The sequence below is a fragment of the Pan troglodytes genome, chromosome 6, assembly GCF_028858775.2.
Source record: "Pan troglodytes isolate AG18354 chromosome 6, NHGRI_mPanTro3-v2.0_pri, whole genome shotgun sequence".
NCBI classification, from domain to species: Eukaryota; Metazoa; Chordata; class Mammalia; order Primates; family Hominidae; genus Pan; species Pan troglodytes.
In genome coordinates this window covers 36,802,122-36,823,084 of record NC_072404.2, presented here as the reverse complement: position 1 = coordinate 36,823,084, position 20,963 = coordinate 36,802,122, and the positions used below count along the sequence as shown (strand labels likewise).

At 51.2% G+C, this 20,963-nt stretch overlaps 1 protein-coding gene across 9 annotated transcripts in view; it reads right to left on the bottom strand.

Moving 5' to 3' along the window:
* ADCYAP1R1 (ADCYAP receptor type I) overlaps positions 1 to 20,963 on the bottom strand; it is a 127,037-nt gene that overhangs the window by 56,547 nt on the left and 49,527 nt on the right. For 4 of the 9 annotated variants that reach the window (XM_016958683.3, XM_016958687.3, XM_016958690.3 and 1 more), the window contains exon 1: positions 1,861 to 2,230. The exons of 1 other annotated variant lie outside the window; for it this stretch is intronic. The gene's annotated coding sequence lies outside the window, so the exon portion shown is untranslated. Of the gene's footprint in view, positions 1 to 1,860; positions 2,231 to 20,963 lie in introns of those variants that run through there. 4 more of the 9 variants (XM_016958686.4, XM_016958688.4, XM_024357782.3 and 1 more) reach the window with 4 other exon arrangements.

Genomic DNA, 20,963 nt, shown 5'->3' with positions numbered 1-20,963 from the left:
TGTGTATTTATTTATTCGACACAAATTGAGGGAGTGTCCCAAAGTTGATGCACAACAGAGAGAGGTGGCCATGTGAAAAGCCATGGGTCCCAAAGTGTTTCTCCAATCAATCCCCTGCCAGCCTGAACCTTATACAAAACAGGACTTAATGCACCCCTTAGCTTAGATCAGTCCCAAGAGTGCAGGAGAGGGATCCTTTCAGAGGCTCCCCACAGACACCTCCCCTCACCACACATGGGGACAAACAGACTTTTGGGGGTCTTGTCCCAGACACCCAACCACCCATGAACCACCCATGGCCAAAGAGGAAAAGTATCAGGCCCGCCTCCATCGTCACCCCACACACACTTGTTGATGGATTGGTTGGAAGAGCTGGCCCAGGGCCTGCTCAGCGTGTTCCACCTCCAATTTGTATGTTCAGATTTCGGCTTGTGTCCAAGCTGGTGCCTCTGCCTGCCCTCCCCAAGGTCAGTGAGGAGCAGAACTTAGCTTAGGACTGGGGACTCCACCAGTGCTACTTGTACCCAGCACCAAACTCATTTAATTGGGGTCTCCTGAGAAAACCTGGGTGCTGCCTGCTGCCCCTGCCCCCAAAGGCTCAAACATAGTTTTCCATCTTCTTGGGAATCCTACCGCCACTCAAAGCTTCTAGCTTGACCTTCAGGATGCTTGTCTGCCTCTGGCCAGCTGCAGTTCCAGGGCAAGTTGCCCTCCACATGCTGCGTCCAGCCCCTTCCCATCCCCCAACTCCTCCCCAGGGCTGCTCATGGGAAGAGCCAAATGCTGTGTCTTGGAGAGGGCCAGGGGGGCTTTTCGGGACATTGTAAGGCTGGGGAAGATAAAGGGAGTCTGACGCACCTGCACTCAAAAACATAAAAATGGTCGGAAGAATTAGCAGGTGTCCACCACCCCACCCCCATCTTCCAAAAGGGGGCTGAGCTCCATCCAGGGGTGAGGCTCCGCTCCTCAGCTCCATGTGAAATGCAATCGGCTTCCGGCTGGGTTCCCTCCTGAGGGTCTAGTTGCATCCATTGGCTCCCCTGTCCCTTCTGAGCCCCCTAACCTGCCAAGGTCCCGCCGAGAATGTGGCCTCCGCCCCCCGCAGCTGCCGCAGGAGCTTCTGCCTCTAAAGCGGCAGGCAGGGGTCTCAGCGGGCCCACTTCAACCTGGGAAGGCCGGTGCGTTTCCCCACAGACCCCGCAGGGCGTTTCTTCTGGGGACCACCGAAGCCCTGGCATCCCCAACCCCAGCCCCTCCGCGCCACGGGAAACGAAGACGACACTCTTTTGAACAATCCCGAATGTGTCACCACAGAGGGGCATTCTACACTGGCCCCTACCCCAACCCCCACCTAGCACATTTCTTGCCCACCCCTCAAACCCCGTGCGGATTGCCTTACCTAGCCCCGGGGGACCCTCCAGCCCTGCCTTCCCGATCCGCGTAGGTTTGTCCGTCCACCTAAGGGTAGGGAGGCATGTCCCTCCGGGTCCCTCCGGCCGCATGGCTTGCCTGCCCCCCTGGTCTCCCTTCTCTGCATCAGGAGGGGCGTGAGATAGCTAGGTCGACCCCCACCCCGGCAGTCTGCGGCGATCGGCCGCCCCGAGCGCAGCGCCAGACACTTGGGTTGGGGGGTGTCAGCCTGACGCGCAGGAAGGGCGCAGCGGCGGGAGGGGGCTTCATTTCAGATCTGGGAGGCTTGCCTGGCGCCGGCCCTCGCCCGCTCTCCGTCGGTGGAGGTCGCGGCTGGCGGAGACCGCCAAGCCAGAGGAGGGGATCCGAGGTCCCGGCTGGGCGAAGGTTCTGGAGCGGGGAGAAGACGGCCGAGGCGTGGAGGGGCAGCCGCGGCGGGGCGACCCTTACCTGCTCACTGCGGGGCCTGTCCGTGGGGCCGGGGCAGACTCCGCAAAGGACGCGCAGCCTGCAAGTCCGCGGCCCGCGCGGCGCGGGGATGGGGAGCGTGTGCGCCGAGGAGCGCGCGCCGAGCCGGGTCTCCGCGCCTGTGTGGCCGCGGGCGGCCGGGGTCCGTGTGTCCCTGCGCGGCGGCGTGTGCGTGTGCGCACGCGGGGACCACGCTCGCCCGGAGCCGCGGCCGCCGCCGTCACTCCCTGCCCGGGGCCGAGCGCAGCGCCCCCTTTGCCCGCCCCGCGCGGCGCGGCGGTCCAGCTTGGCTCAGTCCTGCGGGAGAGGCGCCGCCTCCGCCGCGAAGCCAGGCTGGGCGCTGGAGGGAGGCGACCGACCACCGCCTCCCCCTGCTCACTTCACAGGCTGGGGAGGGGGTGCTGCAGGCCAATGAGCGCCCGGGGGCGGGGTTAGATCGAGGGCGGTGCGGTGGGGGGCGCGGTGGGGGGCGCCGGGCTGCTCAACCCGACCCCACCCGCAGCACAGACTGGAGCAGGAGCTGCGGCGGGAAATCCCAGCGGCGGGGGTCGGGGGCGCTGAGGTGGAGGCCTCAGCCCCCGTCATCCCCGTCTCCTCTGTCTCTGGGCCTCCTGGGCTCACCACCCGCTTTCCAGTCTCTCCATCATAGCCAGGACTAGAAAGCCTTCTTTCTTCTCCCTAGGTCCTCAAGATTTCCTGTGTATCAGAGCCTGTCTTCCCTCTCCTCCAAGAAGCCTTCCTTACCAGGCAAGTCTCAGACCCTCCTTGGGCTCTTCTTTGCCCCTACCGCCCAGGCCTGGGAGGGTCAGCTAGTTTTGGGGTGCCTGTCGGGATGTCCTCCAATGTGACCCCCCCGCCCCCGGAGAAAGACCAGGAAGGGGATGGTGGTGCTTACAGGACAGAGGCAACTTAAAATATCAGACTGCCTGGCTCCAGTCCCTGCTGTGCCACAGCTCTGTGAGCTTGGGTAAGTGGCTCAGCCTCTCTGAGCTTCAGCTTCTTCATCTGCACAGGGAACAATAGTACTGGCCCCCAGGGCTCTTCACAGCAGCATTAAATAAAAATGGTACACTCACCCCATAGTAGTTTCTCCCTGGTATCATTGATTCGCCGATGCTGAATAAATTACTATTGTTACTGTTATTATAGTCCTGTCCAACCTCCTCCTAGTGCAAATGGCTTAATAAGGAGAACTACACAGGTAAAGGTGGCCTAGCGGGTTGGCAGTGAAGCCCAAACTTAACTGAGAGTAGTTAGTTACCCACTCCCAGGCAAGTTCTCACCCTCTGCCTACCCCACCCAGCCCCCATCCCACAGCTGCTCCTGCCTGCCTCTGCTCTCCGTTTTTGGTCCCTGCCTCAGGCATCAGTCTCTGAGAGCTCTCAGTTCTGCAGCCAGGCTCTGTTCTTGCCCATTCAAGTAAATTCTCGCTCAGCGTCCCTTTGGGTCCAAGTTCTAGGTATGGCCACCTTGTCCAGGAGGCCTCAAGAAGGGGGAAGGAGGAGGGAGAGCCTTGAGCCTTCCTTTGGGGTCCCCAGTCTACCAAAGAGGAAAGGACCTGTGGATGGAGAGGAATCCGTATGGAAACTTGAAAGAAGCAATCTGAGGTCCCAGAAAGACGCGTGGAGGTTCCTAGGTCCATGTTTCTCTTTACTGACCAATGACCGCTGACCCCCACTGACACAACACACTGGTAGTCTGATTGGTTCATGTTCCTTTCAGTCCAGGAAAGCTTCCTGGTGGAGGAGAATATCAGTCTTATCTATATCAAGAAAGAATGAAGAGAATGGAGAGAAGAAATAATGGAGAGAAAAGGGCCAGGTGCTGTGCTAGAATCAGACACAGACAGGACCTCCCTTTAATCCTGGCTAACCCCTTCTTAGCTTGTTGCCCTAACCCCTGAGAGCTGAGAGCCGCTTTCTTCATCTGCCTCCAACTCTGGTGTTGTGAAGATCAAATGAGATGATGTGTATAAAAACTCTCTATAAACTGTGAAACTAAATGTGAGGGAAAGGAGGCTGCCAGGAGTCTCAGAGTCAAGAGGGACTCAGAGTGCAGGACGTAGAGGGCCTGGGAGTGAGAGGAAGGGTGAAGATCAAGGTCATCTATGGCAGACCAGCCCATCCTGGGAATGTGGATGGCCAGGCTTCCAGCTAGAGGCCCCCCTACTTTGAAGTTCAGCACTCAGTTCCAGATTTATTCTCTTTCCATACTCTTGGTTCTCCAGTTTCCACTGTGGGTTCCAGATCCCCTGGAAGGGGCCAGTGGGGCTGGAAATCCAGATCCTGCTCTACCCACTGCCCACCAAACCAGGCATGCCCCCATCTACCCAAAAAGGGCAGTTTTTTCTAGTGGATTCACCTGGAGGCAGCACCTCTCTAACTCTCTTAAAGATGCCGTGTAGGCTAGCAGCCCTCGTAGACTTCGATTCTAATTCCAGCCCCCCAAGTAGCATCAGCCTGGGTGAGGCATGGAACACACATTAGAGCTGGGATCCAGGAGGGTTGTCTAGTCTCCTTCTCTATGGGTGGGGTACCTTAGCCCAGAGGGGCAACAAGACTAGCCCAAGGACACACAGGCAACTTTCTTATCAGAAATCTTATCCTGCTGCCCAACTTAGTGTTGTTCTACCTTGTGAGCTCTTCCCACCCCCTTAATTCTGGAAGCCACTCAGGCTTTCACGTCCTGCACTGTTCTCCGCCTGTCATAGGCATGCCACTGTGGTCTCTCCAAATAATCTTGGAAGAGGAGCTATGCCAATTCTGTTCCCTGAGATTAGGCCTCCCCAGGGACAGGCCCCTCTTCTCTGCCTCCCCACCCATTCACCCAAAAAATCAACTTCACCTCCAGATCTAGCTCTGACCTTGTAAGCCAGCCAGCCTACCACTCCCACCCTACCCCTACGTGCCTGGCTTTGGGAAGACCTGAGGCCAAGGGACCACCCCTGGGAAGGGTCTTCTCTCAGAGGACCCCTTGGGCTGCCTTCTGTCTCCTAGGGAAGGAGGCTGGGGGCCCCCCTCACCAGCTTTTCCCTGCCTTGAGGTGCTCACTGCCTCACTCCCTTCCACAAGCCAGCCAGCCAGGCGGGCAGCAGCTGAAAAATATGGGTTTTAATTCAATTTTCTGAGACGTGGCTGAGGGAGATGGATGCCAGGCCACCCTACCCAGCATTCATCTTTCCTAAGCAACAGTTTCCTCCCTGACTACAGGGCCCCCACCCCAGCCCACCCCACTCTACCCCACCCCACTCCAGCTTTTACACTGCTCAGGCAAGAACAGCACACACAAGGACCCAGGTGCTTTATTGTAGACAGCTGACATCGACCGAATGCTCACCATGTCTTGCACCAATGCTTGTCAACCCTCTGGGCGCTACAGAATCCCCCGGGGGAGCTTTTAAAAAATACCTACACCCAGGCCTCACCACCCAAGATAATTAGACAATTGGTCCATGGTGAGGCCTGGGCAAGAGAATTTTTTACAACTCCCCAGGGGATGCTAATGTGCAGCCATGGTTAGGCACCCCTGTCGTCAGCCCTTTGCTAATACTTTGCGGGCAAGCATCCCAAGATAGCATGCTCGTATGTCCAGAACAGGTTCTGAGAAGTGTGCTGAGTTGCTGGTCCCTCAGCCTCCTGGGCAGCCATAAGCAGCCTTTTCCACTTTCCTCAGGAGACATATAAATGTTTTCATTTTCCACAGGCACCAGGGTATGGAAAGGCTGGGAAGTAACTGCCTTTTGTGCATTGGCCCATTTAATCCCTGTTTGGGGAATGGTGTGAGCCTTGAATGCCAGACTGTGAAATAGCGTTTCTGTCTATGGGAAAGCTTCATTCAGAATGCCCTCTGGTCTGCTACATCTGCACTGGGGTCAGATGGCCAGAGAGACTCTGAGAAGCCCCAGGTGCCTCAGGGAGTGCTCCCTGGAAGGCCTGGAAGCATCAGCATCAGAATAGAGCAAGCAACAGAGAGGCCTTGGAAAGCTCAGCCCCCCTAAGCTGGGTAAGCCATGCCCATTGCCCCACTAAGGCCCTTTGTCTGTGAACACACAGGCTCCAGAGACATTCCAGTGGCAGGGCTGAGTTCCCTGGGAGAACACCCACCCCAGAAGCAGGCCCTAGAAGGTCAAGTGCACTCCTTTCCCCTGATGTCTCATAGAGGAGCCAGGAGGTAGCATCCTCATCAGATGAACCAATGCCATCTAGAGCCTTTTCAGTCACCCCATGGACCCTGGTCCCCAGGATGCTTGGAATCCTCTGAGAAACCAAGGGAATGAAGGTTAGGTTGCTTAGATCCATGATTTTCAAACTGTATTCCAAGAGCTCTAGAAATCCTTGAAGCTGCCTCACAAAAAGCCTGGAGTCAAGGAGGAAGGGATACCCATGTTCAGAGATGCCTGGGAGCTCCGCACAGATTAGGCCTGAGTCCTCTCTGTCCCCTACTGACCACAGGGCACAGCAATGGGTGAGGACAAGCAAGGGGAGAAGGGCCATTGGGAGTGGGTGCGGGTGGGGCCAGGAATCAAAGGACTTGGACTCTGAATGCTAAGTGCAGACTTGACCATTTAGCACCCCCTTTCACAGATGAAGAAAATGAGGCTCAAGAAACAGAAATGATTTGTTCTGTTATGGGGCTAACTAGTGGCAGAGCTGGGCCAACACACCAGGTCTCTGGGCTTTTAGTCCTGTGCTCTATCCCCAGAAACATGACGTTAGAAGGGAAGACATGCCTCTAGGGAGCTGGAAAGTGTGGGTGTGTTGGGGGTGGGATGGGTGGAAGAAGTAATTTCTTGAAGCCTGGAGCAATAGCAAGAGACATATGTGAAGCATCAAATGCCCTTAGTCTCTGTCCTTAGTGTACATAAATATCCAAATGCGCCCTTATACCCAGATGAGCATATACTCAAATATGCATACTTATTGCTACACATGAGTACACTGTGCACACATGCACACGTGCATTTCCATTTAATATGTATGCCCAGAGGTGCATTCACATACGGTCCAAGTATGTGCATGCACTCAGTTGCACAGGCGTGCCACACACACACACATACACGCCATCCACAGATCTGGAATAGGAAAGCACATCTTCTCTACCAAGATAGAGATGTTCCCTCTCCTGCAGACTCTCAGGCAGGCAGCAGGCCTGTCTGCAGAGGCATAGCTTCATCGCTGTCAGGCAATTCTTGTCAGAGAGTGAGTGACACTTTCCATTCACCTGCTGTAGTCTCCTCCCAGAGACACAGCTGTTTACTCATGGGAGCTGAGTACCCTCCAGGGCCCCTGGTTGAAGAAGAATGAAATATTTCCATTCTCGCTTCCAAATCTCTATTCACAGGACTTCCTTTTCTTATCTCTACCTGCATCCTCTCCTCCATCTTCTGCACACCCTGGCATTTGTGCATAATATTCGTTGGCTACAGAAGGGACCCTGATGAGTATCCTACAAATAGGCCATATCATGTGTGTTCAGGAGCCACATTGCACATGCCCTGCCGTCTGCACATTTGCTGTCCTCCGTGGTCTGGGTCTAGATACTCTTGGGGTGAACACCGTATCCCCTCTGCCTGTCTCCCCTTGCAGGTGCTGCAGTCAAAGCTAGGTCCCTCCTGCTGTTCCTATAGCTTCCTGGAGCCTGGCTTGACTGCTTTGAAAATAACAGTGTGCTCCAGCCCCACACAAGTCCTGGCTTTAACGCAGGGCCACGGCAAGCATGGAGGTGTGGAAATTACAGATAATTTGTGTGGGAGGAAGCAGCCTGCATGAGGCAGGGATACAGCCTTTCCCAGAAAAGCAGCTCAGGATAATATGGGGCCTGTGACAGCCTGAGCCCTGACTCGGTGTCATGCAAATGATGCTGATAATTATATTAAAAGTAGGGCCAATAGAACAATCTTTGATGACCAACTTTGGGAACAGGTTGGCAGCTGATGAAACAATATTTTGCCATGGGTGATGGGAGGACTGTCTGTGAGAAATTCATTGAGGCACCCACGGCTTTAGTCCCAAATCAGGGACTGGGAAGGTTAGTGTGAGCCGGCAGGATGGGGCTGGCCCAAGGCCTTGCATACATTCAAGGGCCCTATAACAAGTTACAGCAAACAGTGGCTTAAACAAGCACACATTGTTTATCCCACCATTCCCATGGGTCAGAGTCTCCTGCTCAAAGTCTTATAATGCTACAGTCAAAGTGAGCCAGGCCTGGGGTCTCATCTGAGGATTAGGGTCCCCTCCCAAGTTTGTTAGCAGAATTCTGTTCCTTGTGGTTGTAGGACTCAGGCCCTGAGCTTCTAGAGGTCACCCACCATTTGCCGCCTCGTAGTTTTCTCCACTCATGGCAGTGTGGTTTGTCAAGGCCACAGGAGAGAGACCCCACTGCTTCTCCATCCTGGATTTCTAGGCCCTCTTCTTTTTTTTTTTTTCTTTTATTATACTTTAAGTTCTAGGATACATGTGCACAATGTGCAGGTTTGTTACATAGATATACATGTGCCATGTTGGTTTGCTGCATCCATCAACTCCTCATTTACATTAGGTATTTCTCCTAATGCTATCCCTCCCCCAGCCCCCCACCTCCTGACAGGCCCCAGTGTGTGATGCTCCCCGCCCTGTGTCCATGTGTTCTCATTGTTCAATTCCCACCTATGAGTGAGAACATATGGTGTTTGGTTTTCTGTCCTTGTGATAGTTTGCTTAGAATGATGATTTCCAGCTTCATCCATGTCCCTGCAAAGGACATGAACTCATCCTTTTGTATGGCTGATAGTATTCCACGATGTATATGTGCCACATTTTCTTAATCCAGTCTATCACTGATGGACATTTGGGTTGGTTCCAAGTCTTTGCTATTGTGAATAGTGCTACAATAAACACATGTGTGCATGTATCTTTATAGCAGCATGATTTATAATCCTTTGGGTATATACCCAGCAATGGGATTGCTGGGTCAAATGGTATTTCTAGTTCTAGATCCTTGAGGAATCGCCACATTGTCTTCCACAATGGTTGAACTAATTTACACTCCCACCAGCAGTGTAAAAGCTTTCTCTAGGCCCTCTTCTAACGGGCTCATGTAATTAGCTCAAGTCCTCTTAGGATCATCTCTCTTTGGATAAACTTGAAGACAACTCATTAGAGTTTTTAATAACATCCGCAGAATCCCTTCCCCTCTGCCGCATAACTGGCCTGATCAGGAGATCAAAACCCCATCTTATTTATAGGTCCTGCCCACAGTCAAGAGGAAGGACTTGTACGGGCTTGTATTCTAGGGGGCAGGAACCTTAGGGACCTTAGAAGCCAGTCTACTATGGTCCCCCCCTTCTAGCCTGGAATGTGACAGCTGGGGGCAACCCATTGACCAAGCTCCCTGAGGAGCTCCCTGGAATGTGAGAGCCCATGTCAGTCTTATTCTACCTCCAGGGCTGGGCATAAAGTCAGTGCTCAGGAAATATTTATTGATTGAGTAAGTGAGTAACCAATCCCTACCTCCATAGTACCTTGATGGGGAAACTGAGGCCCAGAGAAGGGAAAGAACTGTTTTAAGTCATTCAAAGCAATAGATGACAAAACAAAACAGTAATAAGCACTACAATTTACTGAGGCCCCATGCTCGGCTATCTTGCTAGCTTGCCTCCCTAGATTGTTGTAAAGCTGTGATTAGGAGTTATGATTATCCCAGGTTTACAGATAAAGAAACCAAGTCTTGGAGAGGTGAAACAACTCATCCAAAGATGCTTCTAGCTCTCTCTGTCTCGGCTCCACCCTGATGTCCCAGATGCTCCCTTTTCTATGTGCCATTGTCTGTGTCTGCAAGCAGGACAGACTGAGGGCAGGGTCAGGAGACCAGGCGTGCAGGGAGGGCCAGGGGCTCCTGGACGTATCCTCCCTCCCATGCCTCTGCCCAGTCCCGCTTCCTTTCCAGGGGAATTAAGTCCTCACTCTGTTTCACACTGGGACAGGGCCACCCACGGGGGAGAGAGGTGTTTCTAATTACTCATAATTAGCCAGCCTGATTAGTCCTGTCATGAGGGATTGTCTCTTCCAGCTTTTTCTTTTGTGTTCTGAGAACACTTCTCTGTTAAGGAGGGGATCCATCTGCAGTGGCCAGGGAGGAGAGGACACACAGGAATCTGACTGGAGCCAGCAAAGGGGTCTTTGTATGCCCACACCAATAAGCGTCTCTCTGAGCCTGCCCCTCCCACCAGGTGCCCCTGGAAAACCTTCCTCCAGCCCCCCAGCACAGAGAACACTGGTCCGCCTTATTGGAAGAAGGAACCTGGCTCAATCCCTGAGGGACACGTCTGCCCCACCTCCCTTCCCCAGATATCCATATCCGTCACCCCCTCACCTTCTTTAAGTATCTGTTTGAAGGTCCTTACCCACCCTATGTAAGCTACACCCTCCATCACTTTCCACCCCTAACCCTGCCCAGTGGTTGCCCATAGGTTTTGGAGCTAGATTATTGGGTTCAAATCCTGGCTTTGCCATTTGGACAAGTTATTTAACCTGCTGTGCTTCAGTTCCTTCATCTATTCAGTGGGATTGAACCATCGCATCTACCTTTTAATGTTAGTGTAAGATTTAAATAAGTGAATGCATGTAAAGCATTTAGAACAGTGCCTAGCTCAGAATAAGTACAATATAGTATCAATTATTCATTTTTAGCTCTTTTTCTTCATAGATCTGACATGTAGCATACTGTCTGTCGGTTTGTTTCAGATCTGTCTCCCCTAGGTGAATGCGAGCTGCTTGAGAGCAGGGTCCTTCTTTGCTCAATGCTCTGTCCCCTGTGCTTAGAGTTGCTTAGAGCAGCTTAGAGCAGCTAATAGTGTTTGTTGAGTTGGTGAATGAATCCCACCTTCCCTGTCTCCAGATAGCAGGTTCATTCTTCTCTTCACCCTCAGAAACTGCAATTTAAAGACAACAAAAATGCATCTTCCATGTCCCCATCATCTCTTAACCCCTCTCACCCTGATTCATGGCCACAGACTCCGTTTCTGGAATCATAGACTCCCCTGAAATACAATAACTCAATTCTAGAATATAATTAAATGGTCTGAGACCCATGTCGCAAAGTCCTGGAATTCTAGAATTCATGGAGTCCTAGAATGGACTCCAGGACTTGAGAATTCCAGAATGAAACTCTGCAATCTTCAAATGTAATCTGAGAATTGCTGGTAGTAGGACCTAGGAATCTTGGAAAGGAAGCCCAGAATTTCAGAAGACAGGCTTGGAATCGGATCACTGGGAGAATCTGGTGAAACCAGCTGGCTTCCTTTCACTGGCTTTTTTTTTTGCAGTGATAAAAAGGCAAGTGGTGCTTGTGTGTGCTCAGAGCCGAGGGGCAGGGTGAGGGGCCAGGATGGCGGTGGGAAAAGAGCTCCCCTGTGAGTGTTGCTAGGCACCGGCACCAGGGAAGGAGAGGACAATGGGGCTGGCCTGGCCGGGGTAGGTAGAGCCGAGGGCTGAATCCTGATCAGAATGCTGGGGGAGGAAGGGAGGGAGGGCTTCGGGGCGGCATGCAGGGAGGCGGGCATAGCCAGCCCTAATCCCATTACAGCTGCTCATCCAGCTACCAGGGCTGGCAGGCATCAGGCCTTGGCTATGCCCTCCCCTCCTCCAATTGTGGGCTCAGGCAGCAGAGGGCTTTGGATTCAAAAGTTTCTCCACCTTGTTCTGAAGTCCCTACCCCAGAGCAGGAGTGTGGCTGTGCCTTGAGCCCGGGCAAACTTAGGGCTAAAAGTAGGGTGGTGACAAGCAGGGGCTGGAGGGTGGAGGAATCCCTCAAGGAAATAGATAAAATGGGAGTACTTTGTAAGAAATTTTGGACATATGACAGAAGTTCAACTAATGACCTTGACACTAGTTCTACCCAAAGAACTAACTCAACCCCAGCCAGAGCTTCGGCCCAGGTCAGATATTCAACCCTGACTCCATCTCAGTTTGGCCTCTAATCCCAGCCTCAGAACAAGTTCCTGCTATGGCCACAGACTGACCTTCAACCCTAACTCAAGGCAGAGTCCTGATCCCAACTACAGATTCCTCCAAAAATGATGCTTAGGTGAGCCCACAGATCACTGAAAACAGGATTCATCTTAAAAAGTTCAAAAGACCAGTGGACTTCCTTAAAATGGTCAAATGGAGCCCCCTAAACATGCTGGCTTATGGAAACCTACAGCTGCAAAAACTTGAGCTGCAGTCCTTGTCAAAGCCCACAGCAAGCTGACTCATCCCCTTCCTGATGGAGGAGAGTCTTCTGCTCCAGGAACAGTTCCGCTCCAAACCCTGAGTTCTTCCCAATATGGGAAAGAGTATCTGGAAGGAGGTTGGTGGACCAGGCAGTTAATTTGACCCAGAGTCAAGACACAGGGAACAGTGTCTTGGGGATGGAATTGGCAAAGTTGGAGGTGATGCTGATTGTGGTGGTGGGTGAGTGGTCCTGGAGGTGGCCCTGGTGGTGTTGGAGGTGGAGATGCAGACTTTGATGATGTTAACAAATGGAGATGGAGCTACAGATGAATATTCCTAAACCCAGCAGTAGCCACATACCCATGTCGGTCTTTCAACTTTTCTTTTCTCTCATTGTTTTTCCTTCATGAGTCTGGAAATTTTTAGGAGGAATTTTGTAACAATCCAAATAACAAATCTGAGTCTGCGTGTTCCCTTTTTCTCCTTTTAGCATCTCCAAGGTGGAGGAAGAGTTACCTTCTTCCCGCCAGTATGGCTGCACAGCAGAGCTGGAGGCTTCCCCCTTAGACACTTGGTCTGACACACCTGCTCACTCCCAGAAGTTCAAGGGAGTTCTCTCTGGGAAGGAAGGATGGACCCTCTCGGAGCTCCAATCCTCTGCTCCTTCCTGATGCTTCTGCCACCTGACCCCATGTTCACTTCTCAAGGAGGGCAGCACGGCAGGTGTGTTAATCAGGACACTTCTTTATTGGTAGGCTGCCCTTTGCCACACAAACCATTTAGCATCCTACATGGTTAGCATTCTAGACCTTGGTCCTAAATGCTAATGTCATTGCCCAGTCACTGTGACATTCAAAACACCGCCACACATTGCCCACCCTTTACCCCTTTGAGAACTATCTTGAGAGATTGTCCATGAAAGACTTGCAAAGAGAGTGGCCTCAAACCTGTTTAGCCAACATTATCCCACACCCCCACCCCTACATGCAGGTAATAGAAGGTGAGGACTTTAGAAAGTGAAAACCTCTGAGGATACATTTCTTGGGGACATCCAAGCAAGGCAGGTAGGAAGGGAATCTTCCCGTCACCTCAATCAAGTAAAAGGAGCTTGACTCTTTGGAGATCTTGGAAAGTTTCCCCTGAAATTGGGTGACTCAGGGATGGGCAGCTGACTGCACAGTGACACATCCCAGAGTGAGGTGTAGGAAGAACAATGGACAGTTTGGGGGATAAGGTGCTAGAAGAAGCGCAGTGTGAAAAGCAGTTGGGAGGTGAGCAGGACCAGATTATGGCCATGAATGCCAGGCCAAGGGATTCAATTTATTCTTGGAGGATACAAAGCCAGGGAAGAGCTTAGAGCAAGGAATGTTAAGCAGGATAGCTTGGGCTGCAGGATGGAGGATGTATTGGAGACGGGGAGATCAACTGGGAACCTACTGAAACAGTCCAGAGGGCAGATGGTGAAAGGCTGAGCAGTGGCCACAGATAGAAAAGGACAGGGCTGGATCTGAGAAGAGAATAAGATAAATGAATGGGAACCATTTTTGAAAACTCCAAGGGCAGGACCCATAAGAATAATTTTTGTTATTGTTTTTAATCATATTTTTAAAAAAGAAGAAAAATAGGGAAAATCTCTAGAGAATAAATACCTTGAGCCATTATTAGTCATTAACATTTTAGCACAAATTCAATGATTCATCCATACAGCAATTAAAATTTAGCACAGTCAGGGCACTAAAGAATGGACACTAGGTGGGGTGAGGAAAAAGGAAAATGTACCACCAGGAAAATGAAAGATCTAGGTGGGAATAAATCAGGACACCTAGATTTGGAGTTGCTGATACAGACAGAAGCAATAAGAAGGCGTGTCAGACAGACAGCTCTAGGCTGGAAGTCTAGAGAACTGAGTTCACATATATGTCCCTTCCACAACCTACCAGCCAGCCTTAGGATTCTGGTAAGTCACTTAACTTCTCAGAGTCTCCATTTTCTCATTTATAACTCAGGGATGATACTATCTATCTCACACGGTCAAGTTCTGTAAAGGACCTGTTAAACGCGAAGCTCTGTGAATTCCACCAGATGGCTGAAAGTCATCCTTGGAAATTGTTCCCCATTACCATTCACTGACTTGCAGCCAGGCCATCAGCTACCTGTCTCCTTAAAATTAGTTTAGTCTCTTCCAAGGAAAGCTTGATTAGTCTTAACATGTACAAGATGGGAAGGACAAAAGAAAGCAAGTGAGAATTCGTGCAGCTAAACATTACATTTACCAGAAACCCCTTTGTGGACCTCAGTTTCCCTGTCTGTCCAAGGGGAGTGACAATGCCTATCCCCATTATTTACAGAGAATCCAAGGAGATAGCCCCATTCCTGTAAACATATTTTTTTGGAGGGGTGGGATGGAGTCTTGCTCTGTCACCCACGCTGGAGTGCAGTGGCGCAATCTCGGCTCACTACAAGCTCTGCTTCCTGGGTTCATGCCATTCTCCTGCCTCAGTCTTCCAAGTAACTGGGACTACAGGCACCCACTACCACACGTGGCTAATTTTTTGTATTTTTAGTAGAGATGGGGTTTCACCGTTTTAGCCAGGATGGTCTCGATCTCCTGACCTCGTGATCCACCTGCCTCAGCCTCCCAAAGTGCTGGGACTACAGGCATGAGCCACCGCGCCCGGCCACCTCTAAACTTTTTTAAGCAAAGGGACTATAGTCTTTCTTTTCATTTCTTGCCACTCACTAGCTGTGATCTTGTTTTTAATTTTTTATTGCCTCAGTTTTCCCAGCTGTAAAATGTGAAGAATAATGGCACATAGGGTTGCTGTGAAGATTAAGTGTGTTTAAATGTTATAATGCCTAGGATGGTATTTGGCGTGAGTCTACCTTATAAACAGTAGCTATTACTACTGCCACTACTCTGCCACTACCACAGCCATCATCACCCATCCCACAGGCCTGGTATTCAGTGGACATTCCATGAGTGTTTGCTGAGCTAGACTGCTCATGGATTTGAACTTGTGGTGGGAAGTGTGCAATGTTACACAGGAGGGGGAGCACAGATCCAGTCCTCCTGTGCTCACTGTGCTTGCTACTCAGAACCTTGGCTTCCTTGACCATCTGAAGGGCTCAGAACAGGACCTTTCAAGATTAGAATTCAGTAAGAATTAGAGTAGCTCCCAGTTCCCAGATTCCTTCCATCTAATGTCGGACACATGCCAAGACCTTCTGAATGGCTGCCCTCTTAGCAGCCTTGACCCTTGATAACCTGGGTCCAGATCAAGAATCCAATGTCAGTTGGTTGAAATAGGACATCTCCCCAGAGGTCCAGAGCCATGTCCAGCACCTGTTGACCCCAGTGGCTTCACAGACACATCCAGCTCGGTCTTTGCAACACTGGACACAGGATCTGCACTCGCCATGTTCCACCTCCACAGATGGTACCACATTCATCTCCTGGGTAAACTGGAAACCTGGGAGTCATTCTTCACACTTCTCCAGCCCTCATGATTCACCTGAGCAACGAGCATTTAGCACAGGCTTCCTGTGGGCCAGGCACAGTGCCAACCACTGAGGTCGCAATGGTCCCTGCCCTCCTGAAGCTTATAGTCAGATGCAGTACACAGAATTGAAACAATAATCACACAAATAATGTAAAACAACCTGTGATAGTGAAATAAAGAATAGAATGCCATAAACCTATGTAACAAGACAGCCTGATCTTACCCAAGGGTCAGGGAGGCTTCCCAAAGAAATAGCCAGTTTATCTCAGATCTGAAGAACAAGTAAAGGGAGCTGGGAGTTGGGTGGGGACAGAGAGGGAGGGGATACTGCAGAAGAGTAAGAAACAAGAGCAAAGCTGTGAGTAGAGAGGGAGGCACCAAGCACTCAACCCACTGGACTCAGACCAGCATGGCTAGAGGACAGAGAGCAAGGGAGAGAGGTTGGATTTGAGGCCGGAGGGCCAGGTCAGGCCCAGGGCCCATCAAGGCCTGGGGCTTTACCTCAGACTAGTGGGAAGCTGCTGAACACATGAGGAAGCCTCATTTGCATTTTAAAAATATCACCCAGGATGCAGGGGAAAAATCGGATTGAAGGATGCAGGGAAATCAATAAGGAAGCTTGTTGCAGTAGATGAGGCAAAAGACTATGGTTTTGACTAATGGAATGGTGGGAGAGGTAGAGAGAGATGGAGGAACTGGAGACCACCTTAGGAGATAAAGCCAGCAGGACTACAGTTCCCAGATTCCCTTGCAGCCAGGTGTGAGTCGTGACTAAATTCAGGGCAGTGGGGTGTGAGCAGGAGTGATAGGAACAACATCTAGTTTGTGCCTCTGAAGGGAGGGGTATGGCCTCCACTTTCCCTTTTCTCTCCCCACTGGCTGGAATGGTGACGCGATGGTGGGAACTAGGGCAACAATCTTGGGCAAAGAGGAGGAAGCTGCTTTGTAAGGAGAGCAAAGCCATGTGATTTAGCAGGAGCCCCCCCGCCCACCCAACCCCACCACTGCCCAAACCCGTGATTACGGAACTGGCATACCAGCCCTGAATTGCCTACTCACATTTTTATGTGAGGAAGAAAGCAATTTCTATTTTGTTTGGGCACTGCTATTTTGGGTCTCTCTGCTACAGCTGCTGAATCAAATATTCACAGAGTGGTGGATTACACAGGAAGATGATGGAAAAGAGAGGGAAGGCCGACTTGTCCTAAGGTCCCTGTCTTACACCACTGGATGTGTGGTGGTCATGTTCATTGACACAGGGAGTCCTGGTCAGAGAAACAGGCTTTGAGATGGAGCGAGGCAGTGGTGGTAGAGATTATGACTTGGGCAAGTAAGTTGGAGGTACCTTGAGGGGAACACAGGGAGAAACATCAAGGGAGCAGGCAGGGTGCTCAGAAGAGAGATGGGAGTTGGAAGAAAGTGCAATCAGAGGGTGAATTAATCTGCGGTTCTCAAATCTGACTGCACAGGAGAACTTGGTAAATCCTGACACCTGGGTCCCAACCCAGAGATTCTGAGTTTATCAGGTCTGGGAAGGGGGCCTGGCATGGACATGTTTTTAAAAGCTCCCCAGGTGATTCTAGCATGCAGCCAGGGCTGAGAACCACTGGTATGGATGGTAATTGAAATCATGGGAGTGGATAAGATGGCCCAGGGAGGAAGGATAGAGTGAGAAATGAATCAGTCTTCAGGTCTCATCAATTGCAGTGCCTCTCACATCTCCTGGGCCCTGCTGGGATGTGAGAAAGAGCAGGTGACACGTAGCAACCGTCCAGCCATCCCCAGCACAGTCCCCATATGGACTGTGGCAAGGAAAGCCAGATAGGAAGCACAGTAGTCCTCTCAGACAGGGCCTTGGAGTGACAGCACTGCTCTGTCTCCTCCCTCCCTCCCAGGGCTGCCTCCTGGCCACTAGGAAGCTGCTCTGGTCTTCACAGCTGACCTGGCCACAGGCTGACAGGGAGTGAGCTCCACTCGCCCTCCTGGGAAGGAGCCCCTGCCCAGGGCAAGACCACAAATGTCTGTCACTGCAGCTGATGGCCCTGTCTTCAAGTGCCAGGTCAGGCTGCACTGCAAACACACAGATGAGCACTCAGGGACATCTACCACTTACTTATTATCTGACCAGCCAGTTTTTTTGTTTGTTTTCCTGGACCTCAACTTGCTCATCTATAAAATGGAATAGCTATGCTCAACACTACCAAGAAGGTAGGTTTTTCGTGAGCATCAAAGTCATTAATGAGACAATAAGAATTTATGAAGTACCTTTCATTGGACCTACCTCTACTGTTCTTTGGATTAGAGTGGACAGAAGAGCAAGAGAGAGAGACAGAGAGATGAAGGGGTCTATAAAGTCCCTGCTGCTCTTAGGGAGCTTACAGAAGAATGTGCCAGACACAAGTGAAAGCCCAGAAGGGAAAAAGCCCATAGCATTTAGGTCAGGAGGAGGCCGTGATTTACAGAGCTAGGGCCAGTGGGAAAGGGAGGATGCAGGGAGGCCCACCAGAAGGATTTTCCAAAGGGTCATCCAGACCCAGTTTTGAATGTCAGCGTTGCCACCCTCTGGTTATGTGCCACTGGGAAAGTTACTAATTGCTTATCCTTTCTGAGCCTGTTTCTTCATCTACAGATTACTCAGCTAATGCCTAGAATATAGTAGTAGTCAATAGTAAATACTAGTTACTTTTGTTGTTAGCAGGGTTATACCAAATTCAGAGGGCTGTGAGTAAACTTGCAAAAAATCTGACCTAGATTAGATGTTCACAATATATTTGTTCCTCTTCTTCATTTAAATTTAATCATGTAAACCTTCAGTGTGGCCCAAGTATAGCCCCAGAAGATGGTCAACGTGCTGTAACAGTAAGATGTCCAGCAGCTTTGTGGCTTGTAGGGGTGAGGACTTTGTGAGACAGAGCTGGGTTGACCATCCACAAGTGTGAGAAGCTGGTTATCCACCTAGGCTGCTAGGATCAGATGTGAAAGAGCAGACACAGGGCTAGGAGGACCTGTCTGACACAGGGAAAGTCTAGAGAGAATCATGCCTGTGGTGGGTGGGTGTGGGAGGCACCCACTGGGCAGGAGCACTGTGGGAATGGGGAAGAAAGGAAAGCCTAGAAGGAAACATTTATTGGATGGGTAGTACTGTGGTCTGAACGTGTCCCCCAGAATTCATTTGTTGAAACTTAATTGCCAATGTGATAGTACTAAGAGGTGGGACCTTTAGGAGGTGATTAAGTCATGAGGGTGGAGCCCTCATGAATGGGATTAGTTACCTTATAAAAGAGGTTGAAGGGGGTGCCCTAGTCCTTTTTGCCCTCTGCCTTCCACCACAGGAGGACACAGCAGCAAGGCATCATCTTAGAAGCAGAGAGCCAGCCTTCACCAGACCCCGAATCTTCCAGTGCCTTACTCTTGGACTTTCAGCCTCCAGAACTGTGAGGAATAAATTTTCATTATTTGGAAATGACCCAGCCTCAAGTATTTTGTTATAGCAGCACAAATGACTAAGGCAGGTGGGTAGATGTATGGATGAATAGGTGGGCTCCTGGATCCCATGTCCAGGCAGACTTGGATAATTGGCTGCTGAGCCCCTACCCTGATGCCTACTGGTTCTCCAGCCCCTCCTTCTTCCCCTGCTGCTGTGCCTCTGGGACCAGGATTGCCTATCCTGCCCTGTAGGAATTGCTCTCCCAGTGTCTGTACTGTGGCCACCACCCAGATCCTTGAGTTGAAAGATTCTCCCAGGGCTGGCTGCAACCTCAGCTCCCAGTCCCTCCACTGGGACACACTGGCAGGTCCTAAGTAACTTCAAGGAGTCTTCCATTTCCCATCTGCCCAGGCCCTGCTCTTTCCTTCTTTGGGGTCGAGGGGAGCAGGGAGAATCTCAATCTGAGGTTGTGTTTCCCTGTGCTCTGCCCAGCTCCCTTAAGGGAGTTGCCTGACTTCCTGTCCCAGCACCTGGCCTGCCTTCTTGGTGACCAAGCCTCCACCTCTGTGTTCAGAGCCTGGCCAAGGTGTTGAAGTGCCCTTCATGGGGTCTTGGAGTTCTCAGAGAAGATGCCAGCCTGATCTGAGTGTCCCTGAGGCCCCTTTGTGGTTCAAGGGCTTTCAAACAACGAGGCCAATGAGCTTGTTCTCCGGGCTGCAACCTGAGCCTGGCCTCTCCACAGGGGTTGGCCCTGGGAGGTAAGAGAGCGGCAACTTCTGCCTGTTTGATTTGGGGCCCAGGGCACAATTAGTTGAGGCTCCTGAAAGTTCTGGCACATGGATAGAGCTTCACCCATGTTTGCTGAATAAATTATACCTGGAAGGGACCTTAAACACCATCTGATCCAAGCCCCTTTATTTTTTAGACAAGAGGGTGAAAAGTACTAACCTGCTGGGAGTAGAATACATGATGGGTGGTTCCTTCTTCTCCCTGTAGAAGGCTGTTCCCTTAGCACATTCCTCTCAGAACACAAAGCTAGGTTGGACTTGTGTGCCTCTCCTCCAGCAGGACACATTCTTTCTCAGCCAACAACACATCCACTCTAGGTGTTTGCCTCTGACAGTGATCCTAAGGTGCTGTCCTGCCATAGGTACCCTAGTGATGCAGGAGGCAGCCTCCATGCCCCAAAGACATGAACTGTGGATGATGGAATCTCAGACAGAAGCCCTCCTTGTTAACATCACCCCCACTGGCCAGCCCCCATGGGTGTGAGTGACCAGAAGATCCCAGCCACTCAGCAGAAGTAGAAGCAATTGGACTGCAGAAATCCATGAAAGAGAATGGATTTTCTTACCGTGTGCAGAGTCTTTAATTTCCTGTGTTTGCCCCCAGAGGGCTTTTTCATCGACAAAGCACTTGGTTCTGCGGGCAGTGTGGTTGAAGGCAAGCTGCTGATGGGGAGATTAGTGACAGGGAACGCACAGAGGCTGGTAAGCTGGAATGGCAGATCCAAGGAGGAGGTGGGAGAGACAAAACCAGGCTGGGGCTGGAGGTGGGGGGTGCCCAAGGTAGCCAAGAGTGGGCAGACTGAGGACAAAAGCCAGGTCGAGTGGTGCCAGGATCCAGGTGGCAGTGAGCAGATGCCAGACCAGAAACACGTGCTGCAGAGAACAGATTCTTGGAGACAGAGACCTTGTGAATCAGCTGAGAGACAGCTGGAGTGAGGGATGGGGGCCAACTGGAAGCTTCTAGTGCCAGGGTCATGACACAAAAAGCTCAGATCAGAGTTTCTACCCACCTCTCCCCTCATGTCCTGAACCCCAAACTCTGTCAGAGCCCAGAGCTGAATGTGTGGGGCTTTTACAAGGTGGAGAAACTTCTCTTACGGCCTAAGAAAGAAGGCGTAGTCTAGGGGAGATAGGGTTGACATGTTTAAGAGAGATCAGGGGAGGGAGTCCCGCATCCACC